Source organism: Ustilaginoidea virens, chromosome 3 (genome assembly GCF_000687475.1).
Source record: "Ustilaginoidea virens chromosome 3, complete sequence".
Classification (NCBI taxonomy): domain Eukaryota; kingdom Fungi; phylum Ascomycota; class Sordariomycetes; order Hypocreales; family Clavicipitaceae; genus Ustilaginoidea; species Ustilaginoidea virens.
Window position 1 is genome coordinate 5,459,209 of NC_057318.1, and position 13,755 is coordinate 5,472,963.

Here is a 13,755-nt window from a genome sequence, read left to right on the forward strand (position 1 = left end):
TAAATTAGGCTTGGTGTAGCCACAATAGACCTTCCTTCCTATTTCGTATAATCTATACACCTAGGAAGAAGGAAGCCGGACCGCGGTCTTCTATAGCATAAACCTTATAAAATTTCCTTTTTAGCTGGTTAATATAAGTTATATTTGGACCAACTAATAGGCAATCGTCAACATAAGTAACGATAAAGGTGCTGGTTTGCTTATTATAAAAGACGGCAGCGTCAGAAGCTAAAGGTAAAAAACCTTCATTAATAGAGGGATTAAAGCCGGCTTCTTTAAGTAAAGATAGTAGCCGTTGCCGTTGAATATCAGACCAAAGCTTACTATCACTATTAGTTAGTAGTAAGCTCTCTATAAATTCAAGAAATCCGTCAGGAATATCCATATAAATAGTTTCAAAAAGCTCGCTATTTAGAAAGGCGCCTATAAAGTCTTCTGACTTAGGAAGGTAATCCACGGTGGCATTAGTATTAGTAATATCATCCGGGGTAGCATTAGTAATGCTAGTAAAATTAGTAGGGTCCGGCATGCTTTCTAGGTCATCCGGTATAGCATTAGTGCTAGTAATGCTAGTAAGGTTAGCAGAGTTAGTAGGGTCAGGAATGCTTTCTAGGTCATCCAGTAAAATAGCAGGTTCTTTACTGCTAAATACCCCCTCTGAACCTGTATTTTGCCCTTTGTGAAAGTCTCCTTCTAGGCCACTAGAAATAGGGCCTATACCTTCATTTTAGTAAATAAAGGTAATAAAGGTTGTTTTAGTAACAACCTTCTTCTTTAGAAGGTAGACAAGGTAGGTATTAGCATAGGTCTTTTTAAGTAGCTGAATACCTATATGCCCTAGCCGTACATGCCAAATGCCGGCTAATTATAATAGCTTCTGATATTCTGTATCAGCAGCTATAAGGGCAGGAGTAGGGCTAGTAGCCACTACAGGATTTTCGCTAGTCGTAATAGCGGGATTTTCGCTAGTCGTAATAGCGGGATTTTCGCTAGTCGTAATAGCGGGATTTTCGCTAGTCGTAATAGCGGGAGAGTTAGTAGTAGGGCTGGTAGCCTCTACAGGGTCTTCGCTAGTTGTGGTAGCGGGCTGGTTAGTAGTAGGGCTAGTAGCCTCTACAGGTTCCTTACTAGTCGCAGTAGTAGGAACGGGGGTAATAGTAGTATCTTTAAGATTACTATAATCAGCAGGGTTAGTAGGGCTGGGGACCTCTACTGATATACTATTAGTAATAGTATAATGGCTGCAAGGTTGATGCAGTAGTGATATGTCTATTCCTTTCTATAGAAGGAAAAAGCCGTATTTTTCAAATTTAAAAATGCCGATGCATTTACGGCTTGCTAACCAAAGCTGATTTCTAATTAGTACCCCTTTAGCGGCATAGTACTTTACACCGCTAATAATGTTAATATCCAAGGTAGGAATATATAGTGCATTCTTGAGCTCTATAATACCCCATTTGGTGGGATTAACGCCCTATAGCACAGTAAATCGTGCTGTGCCCCAACCAGTAGGGGAAATAGGGCTACCACCAGTAGTAATTACCGGCTTATCATCCTTCTCAAAATGGTGAAAAGTGGTGAAATACTTCTTATCATTTACAATATGATAAGTAGAGCCTGTATCGTAAAGGAGGGCATCCTTAGGGGTCCTACCGCCTGATTTAGCACTATAGCTTATATCAGTGGATATAGTGGTAGAAGAAGAGGAATAGGATATATTAGTATCCTAGGTATTATAATTGCCTATAATAAAGGACTCGATATTTTGCTGTTTGCTGCTGTTATTAGAGTCCTATTCCTTCTTCTTTTGCTGCTTCTTTTTCCTATTATTAGTAGAATTATTCTTGCTGTTATTAGTAGAAGCGGCATTAATAGTAGTAGGGCTAGTAGCCTCTACAGGGTCCTTACTAGTCGTAATAGCAGAAGGTTAAATAGTAGGGCTAGTAGCCTCTACAGGGTCCTTACTGTTCATATTAATAGGACCGGAGATAGTAGGGCTAATAGCCTCTACTAGTTCCTTGCTAATTATAATAGTAGGAATGTTACTATTTTGCCTACTAACTAAGCCTTGTATAAGGGTAGTTAGGGTATTCATCTGGGACTTTATATAGTCCATATCTAGCTGTAGTCGTGCAGTAAGATCAGCTTTAGAGTTGGAATCCAAAGTGGCCTTATAAGTGGAAGGCCTAGACTGTGTCATTATAGTGGTTAAAAGTCGTTAAAAATGGTGCCAATAGCTGTAGGAACAGATGAATAACCAGCTAAATAGCTGGCAAAATAGTCGAGTAACTAGCTGGACAGCTAGTAAATATAGTGGCTAGTAGCCTACTATAAAAGGTAACCGCAGAATATAGCGGTAGGTCTCAGTATAAAAGCATAGATGCCGTAGGCGTTATGCAAGTCCAGAATATAGCGTTAGTATATAAGGTGCTTATGTGGTGCCGTAATATAAAGGTGCCGTAAGTGCCGTAGGTGCCGTAGGTGCCGTAGATGCTATAGGTGCCGTAATATAAAAGGTGCCGTAAGTGCCGTACCAAAAGTGCTATAAGTGGAAGAGTATAACAGGTGCCGTATAGTGCAGTAGGTGTCGTGCACTAGGTGTAAAGATGTTATACAGTGGTATAGTGTGATAGATATCACACTATAAAATCCATAGGTGCCGTAGGTTACTCCGAAAATAACGTAAGGTTACGCTAAAAATGCCGTGAGGTTACGCCGTAAGTTGCCGTAGGGGTACGCCGTTGATTGCCGTAGGGTAATGCCGTAGGTAACAAAGGGTAAGCCAAAGGTGATAAGGGTAAGCCAAGGATACCAAAGGATAGCTATATTAGTAGTACTAATAAGCAAGAGAGACCAAGGGGTGAACACAAAAGAGGTAGGGTAAAAACAAAGAAGTAAAACCCGGGCTTATAACCTATTGCAATTCTCAAGGTCACTATAAAAGCAGAGCCTTACTAGCTAGCTAGATGGCACAAGACTATCTGCGACCTGTGAACTAATCTTAGTATAAATACTAGATTTTTCACCAAGTCCTAAGACTATACAAGTGCTATAAAGCAGGGCAAGTGTAAAGGCAAGGCAAATATAAGATAACCAGAAACGCAGGGAAGGTGGAAGTTAAGAGGCATATAGTGCATTAACAGACTCGATTGTGCTGCCCTTCTACTATCTAGAAAGAAGGGGGAAAGCTATCCTATATATACACGAAGGAGGGGTGGGCCCAGGCATCCAGGGAAGCCAGTAAGAGGGCTCCCTGTAATGCTTGCTATGATACGTCAGCAACCCCGCTATATCTGACCTTTCCAACCACCCTAACCACCGCACTAGTAATTAGTCACCGCACTAGTAACTAGCCACCACGCTAGTGACTAACCACCACACTAGTGGACTAGCCACCACGCTAGTAGGCCACCACGCTAATTTAGCAATGCCACACCACACTAGTAGGCCGCCACCACGCTAGTAGGCAACCACGCTAATTTAGCAATGCCATACCTTTTCAACAAGGCCTACCTTACTTAATATACAGTAAATAATCCACTGAAAATCCTTAAGGTAAAAGGCAAAGGCCTAAGGTTGATAAGACTACCGTAAGTCCAAGAGGCGGTATAAGGACTAGAAGGTCAGTAAGCCAGTAGGGCATTAGGCCAGCAGCCTAGTAGGCTACTATAGGATTTTAACAGCTGCATTTTCTGACAGCGATTTTGCTGGGTGCCGGCTGACTTCGAAGTCTACTGGTGGTTATCTTACTACCTTGAATGGTGGGCCTATTAGCTAGAGGTCAAAACGGTCTTCGACTGTGGTTTTATCAACGCTTAAAGCTAAGTCTAATGCAATGCTTGAGGCGCTTCGCGAAGTGGAATGGATATCTAATTTGTTTAAAGAAATCCAGGTCGATATTCAACGCCCGATACCACTATATTGCGATAACCAAGGGTCTATTTCTAATGCAAATGACCCAAATCATCATGCCCGCACTAAGCATACCTTGCTTAAATTCCGGTATATACGTGAGAAGGCCCACGGTGGCCTGGTAAAAATATCTTATTTACCCACGACAGATATGCCTGCGGATGGACTTACCAAACCACTCCCAAGCCCGAAATTCCCCATAATTCGGCAGCTATTAGGGCTGCAATCCCTATAGCATCATCATCTTTTTTTTTCTGATTTTTTACAGGGTTTCTTTCTTTTATTCTAACGCTAGGATTAGCCATGTTGCTAATCAGAGGGGGTGTTGAAATCAGCGCCTTTTTAGCTGTATTTTGGTACTGGTCTCGCCACCATATGACGTCTCTGCGTTGAGATATCGCGGTGGCTATACCAGGCGCTATGGTGGGGCATAGCGCCCCATAACGCCGATTACAGTGGGCCACAGCGCCGGTCACGGCACCGGCACAGCGCCCCACAACCGGCCACAGCGGCCGGTCACAGTGGGCCACAGGGCCCACAACAGGCGGCGCATTTCTACGGGATTACCAAATGGGCAAAACAGCACCTTCGGCCTTCTACATACAGTCACCCGCTACACCGCGCCTTTACGGCACACCGGTATAGGGCTTCCGGCCCGTACGGCAGGCTATTATAGGGCATCCGGCACACCGCTACAAGCCACTGGGCTTGGTTGGGTAGGCATTGGGTAGGCACTGGGTAGGATATTGGGCACAGACTGGGCACGGTTGGGCAGACCGACTTTTCGTCGGGTTTTTCGCTATTTTTTGCGGTTTTTCATTATTTTCAACCACTTCTTCAAGATGGTAGAAATATGCCCAAAATTCCCTCTTTCTAGCTAGAATAGTCACCAACAATTAGAATCAGATTTCCCTGATATCTTTGCTCTGGTCAACCTCTTGTGCGCTTTAAATCTTTAACCAGCTCTTTGTTTTATTCTGCAATGCCTTGTACGCCACTGTCGGTATCCAGTACATTTCCAACAGTGTTCTGAACCACCATTTTGCAACAAGTATAGTTTAAATCAACGCTAAGCCTTAGCTATAAGATATTAATAGTAGGCGATTGGAACATTCGAGGAAAAATTTAACGCCTAATAAAATATATACGACTGGTTCAGCTTATTATCTGGGAATACCTTAAAGAAAAATTTAAGTAGGCTATACGATATAACCTTTGTTGAAATCAGCGCCTTTTTAGCTGTATTTTGGTACTGGTCTCGCTACCGTACGACGTCTTTACGTTGAGATATCGCGGTGGCTATACCAGGCGCTATGGTGGGGCACAGCGCCCCACAACGCCGATTACAGTGGGCCGCAGCGCCGGTCACGGCACCGGCACAGCGCCCCACAACCGGCCACAGCGGCCGGTCACAGTGGGCCACAGGGCCCACAACAGGCGGCGCATTTCTACGGGATTACCAAATGGGCAAAACCTTGCTAATACCAGCACTTTCGGCCTTCTACATACAGTCACCCGCTACACCGCGCCTTTACGGCACACCGGTATAAGGCTTCCGGCCCGTACGGCAGGCTGTTATAGGGCATCCGGCACACCGCTATAAGCCACTGGGCTTGGTTGGGTATGCACTGGGTAGGATATTGGGCAGACCGACTTTTCGTCGGGTTTTTCGCTATTTTTGCGGTTTTTCATTATTTTCAACCACTTTTTCAAGATGGTAGAAATATGCCCAAAATTCCCTCTTTCTAGCTAGAATAGTCACCAACAATTAGAATCAGATTTCCCTGACATTTTTGCTCTGGTCAACCTTGTGTATGCATTTTTATCTTTAACCAGCTTGTTTTATTCTGCAACGCCTTATACGCCACTGTCGGTACTTAGTATACTTTCCAACAGTGTTCTGAGTCACCATTTTGCAACAGGTTATGAGCCCGGTGTCTTAAGGCTTCCAGCTTAAGACTTTTTTACGCTAATTTAGGATTTTAACGCACTTGGCAGCTAACCTTCCAGAAATCTACTAATAAGGGACTGATCATCCCAGATTTAGGAACTTAGCTTCTACACTAAGCTGCAACACATCTTTGCAACAGGATTTTCTAAGGTTATTCCTTAACGCAGCTTTCTTCTAGTTTTATCTAGATTCTCAGTCTTGATTTTCTTCGCATTTTTAAGACTTTCCGGCACCTTTTCTCTTCCTATAATAGCCAGTCAGAACATTCCTACTAATAACCCAGGCTACCAAGTCCCTAATACGGCAGAGGTAGAAGAATCTAATAATAACCAGGAAATTGCCTAGCTCAGAGAAGACCAATAGGAAATAAGAAAAGAATTCAGTTATAAATTTAATCGAATGAACTCTAAAATCGATTTTTTAGCTGATAAGGTGGGCACCTTAGTAGACAGACTAATCAAGCCTGCTACTAGCCCACCATCCCAGGATATGATGGATGTGGATACCTTCCAAACCCCTGTAGGTAAAGGAAATAACCTACTATTACTACCTAAAGCCTAGCAGCAACCCCTGCCGGTTCCATCCAGCATTAGCAGCCAAGTCAGCGCTATAGCTATTAAGGAATTAGCCAAAACAGCCAACGGATTCTAGGAATCCCAAAAGCTAAGGGGGGCATCTAACTTCGACTAATGGAAACAGGCCCTTATAATTCAACTTAGGGCACTTAATATCGCTAAATTTATCGAAGAACCTTCTATTGCTAGCAAATTTAACGATTTAGAGCAAGCACTTTTACTATTACTTATTAAGAATAGTTACACAGAAGGACTAGCTGCTGCTATTAACTGGTGCACTAACCTAGAGTCAGCCTTTACATTACTCACCAAATAGTATTCTCACTCATTAGACGTACAGCGGACCCACCTATACCCTGCCTTCCATCAACTAAATTTTACAGGCTACAAGGGTACCTTGGAATCTTTCAACGCCTCCTTTAATAGCTACCTATCCAGGCTGCAAATTTTAGGCTCCTATATACAACCTTTCGACCAAATCAGCCAGTATTTATATACTGTGGAAGGGGTCTTTTTTCAGTGGGCAGAACGGCACTACATAATAATGAGAATCGCCTATACTCAGGGAAATATATCAAATATTAACCTACAATTTTATATGGTTGATTTACTGGAAGAACAACGCATTAAAGGGTCATCAGTAGCAAGGGCTACCACCCACCTCGCAAAGGTCAAAAGTGCCGCTACTAATAATAACAGTAGCAAGCCAGCTAGTAACAATACTAGCAAGGGTGGTAAAAACACTACCACTAATGCCAACAAAAAGAAACAGGGGTCTTCTTCTACCTAACAACAAGGGTCTTCTTTAGCCATATAAGGCAAGCCGGAAAATAAAAAGAAGAAAGAAAAGAAAGATTCAGCTAATAAAGTAGATACCCTATAAAAGACCGACGAAAAGACTATTGATTCCTTTGTATTAGGGAATTATAATACTCTAAGTCTTACACCCAGTTAGACAGCCTATTCTTCCTTCTAGGACTGCAAATGTGTGCAATTTCTAGCTACCAGCTATAGTGCACAATCTAGTGGGAAAATGCTAATAGATTCTTTGCTCTACGATACTGGTTCTACAGTGCATATTATTAATAATAAAAAGCATTTCACCTACTTCTAATACTATACCGGAAACAGACCAGTCATCAGCACAGGTGGTGGCCCAATTAAGCCTAGTAGGTGGGGCACAGCGCGTTTTACCGTGCTATAGGCCACCAACCCACCTCAGTGGGGCACCTTAGAGCTGACCAACGCCCTCTTTATACCAGCTTTTGATATTAATATCTTTAGCGGCGTTAAACACTATCTGAATCGTAGCAGTATTCAGGGCCAAAGCCTAGTTAATAGCAAAAATAAGTGTATTAGGCTTCTTAATTTTAAGAAGTATGGCTTCTTTTTATAACAAAAAGGGGTAGATTCGCCGTTTTTACACCATACCAGCCAAAATCAACCGGCTTCACATAATATCTCGGTCGAATTACCTACCCTAGCTAACCCAGAAGAATACGAGGAATATCCCCTACTAGAGGATTTACCTACCCTACCAGCTGACTCGGACTATCTACTAGCTAATTCGCAAGCTACCCCACCAGCTAGTCCTGGTTTTTCGGTGGTACCAACAGAGGCTGCTATTCCCAATACAGCCCAACCACCATAGAGGGCCCCGGTCACCCTCGACCCAGCCCCAGCAGCTGATACTGAGTATTAAAAGCTGCTATTACTAGCCGGACTTTGGCATATCCGGCTTAGGCATATCGGAATCCAACTTTTAAAGAAAACCTGTGCATCAACCATAGGGTTACCTGATCTTAGTAAGGTAAAGGATTCTGATTTTAACTGCATTACCTATAAAAGGGCAAAGTCAGTTCGGCGTTTTACATCAGGGGCTATACCAGACCCGATGCACTATTTGGATATTATAGAGGGTGATATTTTCCAAATTAATCCTCTTCTATATAATAAACGCCCTATCTGCTTTATCTTAGTTGACCGGAAATCACGCTTCTATTAGGTATATTTACTACCTAATAAGGAGGGACCCACGGTATTCCCAGTATTATAGGGGTTTTTCCAAGGTCTTAAGAATCGCTACGGCAAATCAGCTATTGAATTCCACTATAATAGTGGCAAGGAAATTAACGACGTTATTACAGCCTGGCTAGCTCTTAAGGGCATAGATTTTTTAACCTCTTCCCCTTATATTCACGAGCAAAATAGGTTAGCAGAACGCTCTATATAGGTTATTATTGACCGACTTAGAGCTACTATGCTTTAGTCTCGGTTACCTTCTTACCTTTAGTCTATAGTGATTCTTAGTATTACTACCTTAGTAAATCTAATAGCAGTTATAAACCGTTCCTCGTCACCTTTCGAGGAATTAAAGAAGGACTTTCCGGAAATTACACACTACTACCTACCCGACCTTACTAGCTTTAGGGCTATTGGTGCGGCTATAGAGGTGCTAATCCCTCTAGAAAAACGGGTCATTAGCCACAAGCTGGCCCCCCGGACCGAGTCAGGTAGGTTACTAGCTACACTAGGTAATGGCACCTACCTCGTCTATATCCCATATCGCCGGGTCGTCACTAAGACCTCTTTTATTACTTTTACCTACCAAAATGAAGGTATAGGCCCTATTTCAAGTGGCCTAGAGGGCAAATTCGACTTCCTACCGTCTTCCATTTTAGAGAGGGTAAACAACGACTAAATTGCCTTGGAAGAGCCTATCTGGAAGTCGCCTCGCCTAAATATGCCTATTTCGTCTAAGACCGACGGTATAGGCCTAATCGAAGGCATAGGCCTACCACAGGCCACGGATCCAATACAGCCCACGGGCCCACTATAAATGGGCCTAATACAGCACACGGATCCACCACAACCAGCAGGCCTACCACGACCAATAGGCCTGCCACAACCAGTGGGCCTACCAATTGGCCCGCCACAGCACTCTATAACATTTCCCAGCAATTCGCCGTCTTTCGATTCTAAATCGCTTCAGCCTAACTCAGCTTTTCAGCTTAAGCAAGACGGTCCGCTTTTACCGGCTAAGGAAAATGCGCCTTTTTCCCATACAAAAAGGCTGTAAATGCTAGGAAATACAGAAAGCTCTCGTCACTAGGAATCTCAACTATAGAGATTTTCCGAATCTGTTATAAAAGTGGGTATGACCTATACAAGTGAAAATTCTGACTTGCCCCACATAACAAATTTTCAATAGTCCGAATCTTAAAGCCCTATACATATTGATTTTCTGCGACTTTCCGACACAACAGATTCTGCCTTTTCGCCCGGCTTCCTAGTAAATGCAGCATTTCGCTATAGTAAAACGCTGCCTACACTAGAATATCTAAAATTCGAGAGTCTAGATATCGCCTCAAATGAGAGACCGTAGGAGAGAATGTTTCGAGTACTAGAAAATAGGCCTATTACGGCCACTAGGGGTAGAAGAAGAACGCATATACGGATACGAAATGTATAAGGTATCCTAAATTACGGATACTATAGGTCACTTTCTGGCCCATAAGCGGACCAATGGGGTTTTTTCCTACCCATATAACCGGAAAATAACGGCATTTTTCCACCCACCTAGCCGGAAAATAATGGCATTTTCGGGTTCCCACCCACCCAGCCGAAAAACGACCAGATTTTCGGATACCTAGGCAGCCCCCCAGAGGCTCCCACACAGGATTTCCCCCCTTCCTATGCTTTTTACCAGCAAATGTACGATATTTGCTGTGCAGTAAAGATTAAGGCTGCAAAACGGGCCCTAGAAGGTGTGCCTAATAGCTGGAAGGAAGTCTTATACAGCCCACATAAGGATAGCTAGGTTAAGGCCTTATTTTCGGAATTCGAGCAATTAATCGACTTAAATGTCTTCTAATTTATACTAAAGGCTAGTATTCCTACTAGTAGGAAGATATTGCGTAACCGGCCTGTTTTTCGTATAAAGAAAGATGCGAATAATAACCCGGTTAAATATAAGGCACGATTAGTTATTAAAGGCTTTATGCAGGTATCTGGGCAAGACTTTACGGAAACCTATGCCTCTACTTCGATCCTACCAATATGGAGGATTATCCTTGCTCTTGCTGCTGCAAATAATTGGGAAATAGAGCAGATCGATTTTATTAGTGCCTTTTTAAATAGTAAACTATTAGAGACGATTTATATAGAGATTCCAGCTGGTTTTCTAGAATTTGCAGAAAGCCTACTCTTACCTAATCCAGCCTTATAGTCTGACCTGCAGCGTTAACGACTTCTAGCCTTGCTTACTAAGGTTGGATATAACCCCTCTGCATTATAGGTCATACTATTGAAGAAAGCCTTGTATAGGCTTAAATAAGGCCCTCGCGAGTGGCAGTTACGGTTAAAAGACCTTCTAGTGCAAGAAGGCTTTAAGCCGTTACTTTCTGATGCTGCCGTTTTCTATAATAAAGGAATGCATACCTTTATTATGACCTATATGGATGACTGCTTGATTGTTGGTCCGGACCTTAGCTATATTGACCAGCTTAAGGCTAAGTTCTATAAGGTATATACTATAGAAGACCGAGGACCTGCCTCCTTCTTTCTAGGAGTGCAGATTATTAGGGATAGAGAAAAGGGCCTATTATGGCTGCACCAATCGCAATTTATTGCGGAAGTCCTTGAGAAGTTTAACCTAAAGGATATACGACTGCATCTAATCCCACTATAGCCCGGTATACTTGCTGAGTCTGAGGCTGGTAATATGCCGCTGGATGCTAGTAATCAACACTTATTCCAGCAGCTAGTAGGAACAGCGATATAGTTGATGATGATGTTAAGACCTGACCTTGCCTTTCCAACGCAATACCTATCACGATATATACAACAGGCTTCTACTATACAGCTTAATGCTGCTAAGGGCACTTTCCGCTACTTAGCTGGTACGGCAAATATAGCCATTTGTTACCGAGCCGCTAAAGCTACCGTAGTATTAGCTGCATTTTCTGACAGCGATTTTGCTGGATGCCGGCTGACTTCGAAGTCTACTGGTGGTTATCTTACTACCTTGAATGGTGGGCCTATTAGCTGGAGGTCAAAACGGTCTTCGACTGTGGTTTTATTAACGCTTAAAGCCGAGTCTAATGCAATGCTTAAGGCGCTTCGCGAAGTGGAATGGATATCTAATTTATTTAAAGAAATCCAGGTCGATATTCAACGCCCGATACCACTATACTACGATAACTAAGGGTCTATTTCTAATACAAATGACCCAAATCAGCATGCCCGCACTAAGCATACCTTGCTTAAATTCCGGTATATACGTGAGAAGGCCTACGGTGGCCTGGTAAAAATATCTTATTTACCCACGATAGATATGCCTGCGGATGGACTTACTAAACCACTTCCAAGCCCGAAATTCCCTATATTTCGGCAATTATTAGGGCTGCAATCCCTATAATTTTTTTTCTTCTTTTTTACGGGACTTCTTTCTTTTATTCTAACGCTAGGATTAGCCATGTTGCTAATCAGAGGGGGTGTTGAAATTAGCGCCTTTTTAGCTGTATTTTGGTACTGGTCTCGCTACCGTACGACGTCTTTACGTTGAGATATCGCGGTGGCTATACCAGGCGCTATGGTGGGGCACAGCGCCCCACAACGCCGATTACAGTGGGCCGCAGCGCCGGTCACGGCACCGGCACAGCGCCCCACAACCGGCCACAGCGGCCGGTCACAGTGGGCCACAGGGCCCACAACAGGCGGCGCATTTCTACGGGATTACCAAATGGGCAAAACCTTGCTAATACCAGCACTTTCGGCCTTCTACATACAGTCACCCGCTACACCGCGCCTTTACGGCACACCGGTATAAGGCTTCCGGCCCGTACGGCAGGCTGTTATAGGGCATCCGGCACACCGCTATAAGCCACTGGGCTTGGTTGGGTATGCACTGGGTAGGATATTGGGCAGACCGACTTTTCGTCGGGTTTTTCGCTATTTTTGCGGTTTTTCATTATTTTCAACCACTTTTTCAAGATGGTAGAAATATGCCCAAAATTCCCTCTTTCTAGCTAGAATAGTCACCAACAATTAGAATCAGATTTCCCTGACATTTTTGCTCTGGTCAACCTTGTGTATGCATTTTTATCTTTAACCAGCTTGTTTTATTCTGCAACGCCTTGTACGCCACTGTCGGTACTTAGTATACTTTCCAACAGTGTTCTGAGTCACCATTTTGCAACAACCTTAGAAGATATAATATAGAGGAATAGTTTAACGAAATCTCTATGTTATATAAGCGATTAGTGCGAATAGACTCGATCTTTATTAATAAGAATATACCTATTAAATGGTTAGTAGAAGCTCTTTATTAAAAGTATCCTACCTTTAAGGATAAAATCCTCAATCGAATAGTAAAGGTATAGGAATAGAATAAATATCTCGATTTTCTAATGACTATTAAAAATATATAGTAGAAATAGGAGCTAGAAGAGAAGGGGAAGGTTAGTAGTGGTTATATAGTATTTATAACTAATGATATTAAACCTTTATTATAAGCTGCTTCTAGTAATGCTTTAGCTTTATCTTCGGTAGAGAAAAAGACTTATAAATACTATGGTAAGCCCTATATGGTAAAGGGGCCTTATTATAAGAATTATTAAATATTAACTCTATCGATGGCTTTAAACTACTTAAAAGATAGGATTAGTAAGAAAAGCTAGGAAGCTGTATATAAAAAGATAAAAAAAGAATCTAAAGAGGTATAAGATATATTTAAGGCCTTCTAAGATAAATATAAGGGTAAAGGTAAAGGCAAAAGTAATAATAATAATAATAAGGAAGAAGATAGATTAATAGAGAAAGAAAAGGAAGATAAGGTATTTATAATATTTATCTTTTCTATAAGAACTTACCTAAATGATTTAGGTCTTTTAAAGTCTTATATTATACTCAATAGCGGCGCTTTAATGTATATCTTTAACGATATAAAGTAGTTTATTAATATTGAGTATAATATCGATGAGCACTTCGTTTGTAATACTTATAATAGTATTTTAAAAGTCCTTAGTATTAGCTCTATTCGAATTGTTTATAGGATGGAAGGGCTATTACTTTTATTAATATTCTATATAATCCGACGATTATAGTAAATCTTCTTATTATGAAAAAGATAAAAAATAAGGGATTATTTTAGAATAACGAAGTCGATAAGATTTACCTACGGAAAAATAGTTAATAAGAAGTTATCTTTTAAGTTTTTTAGGTGGAAGAAAGGCCTTATATCCTTTACTAAAGTGGTAGAAACAATATGCCTATAGATGAATTTATTATAAGGGCTTAAAATAAAGCTTTAATTGT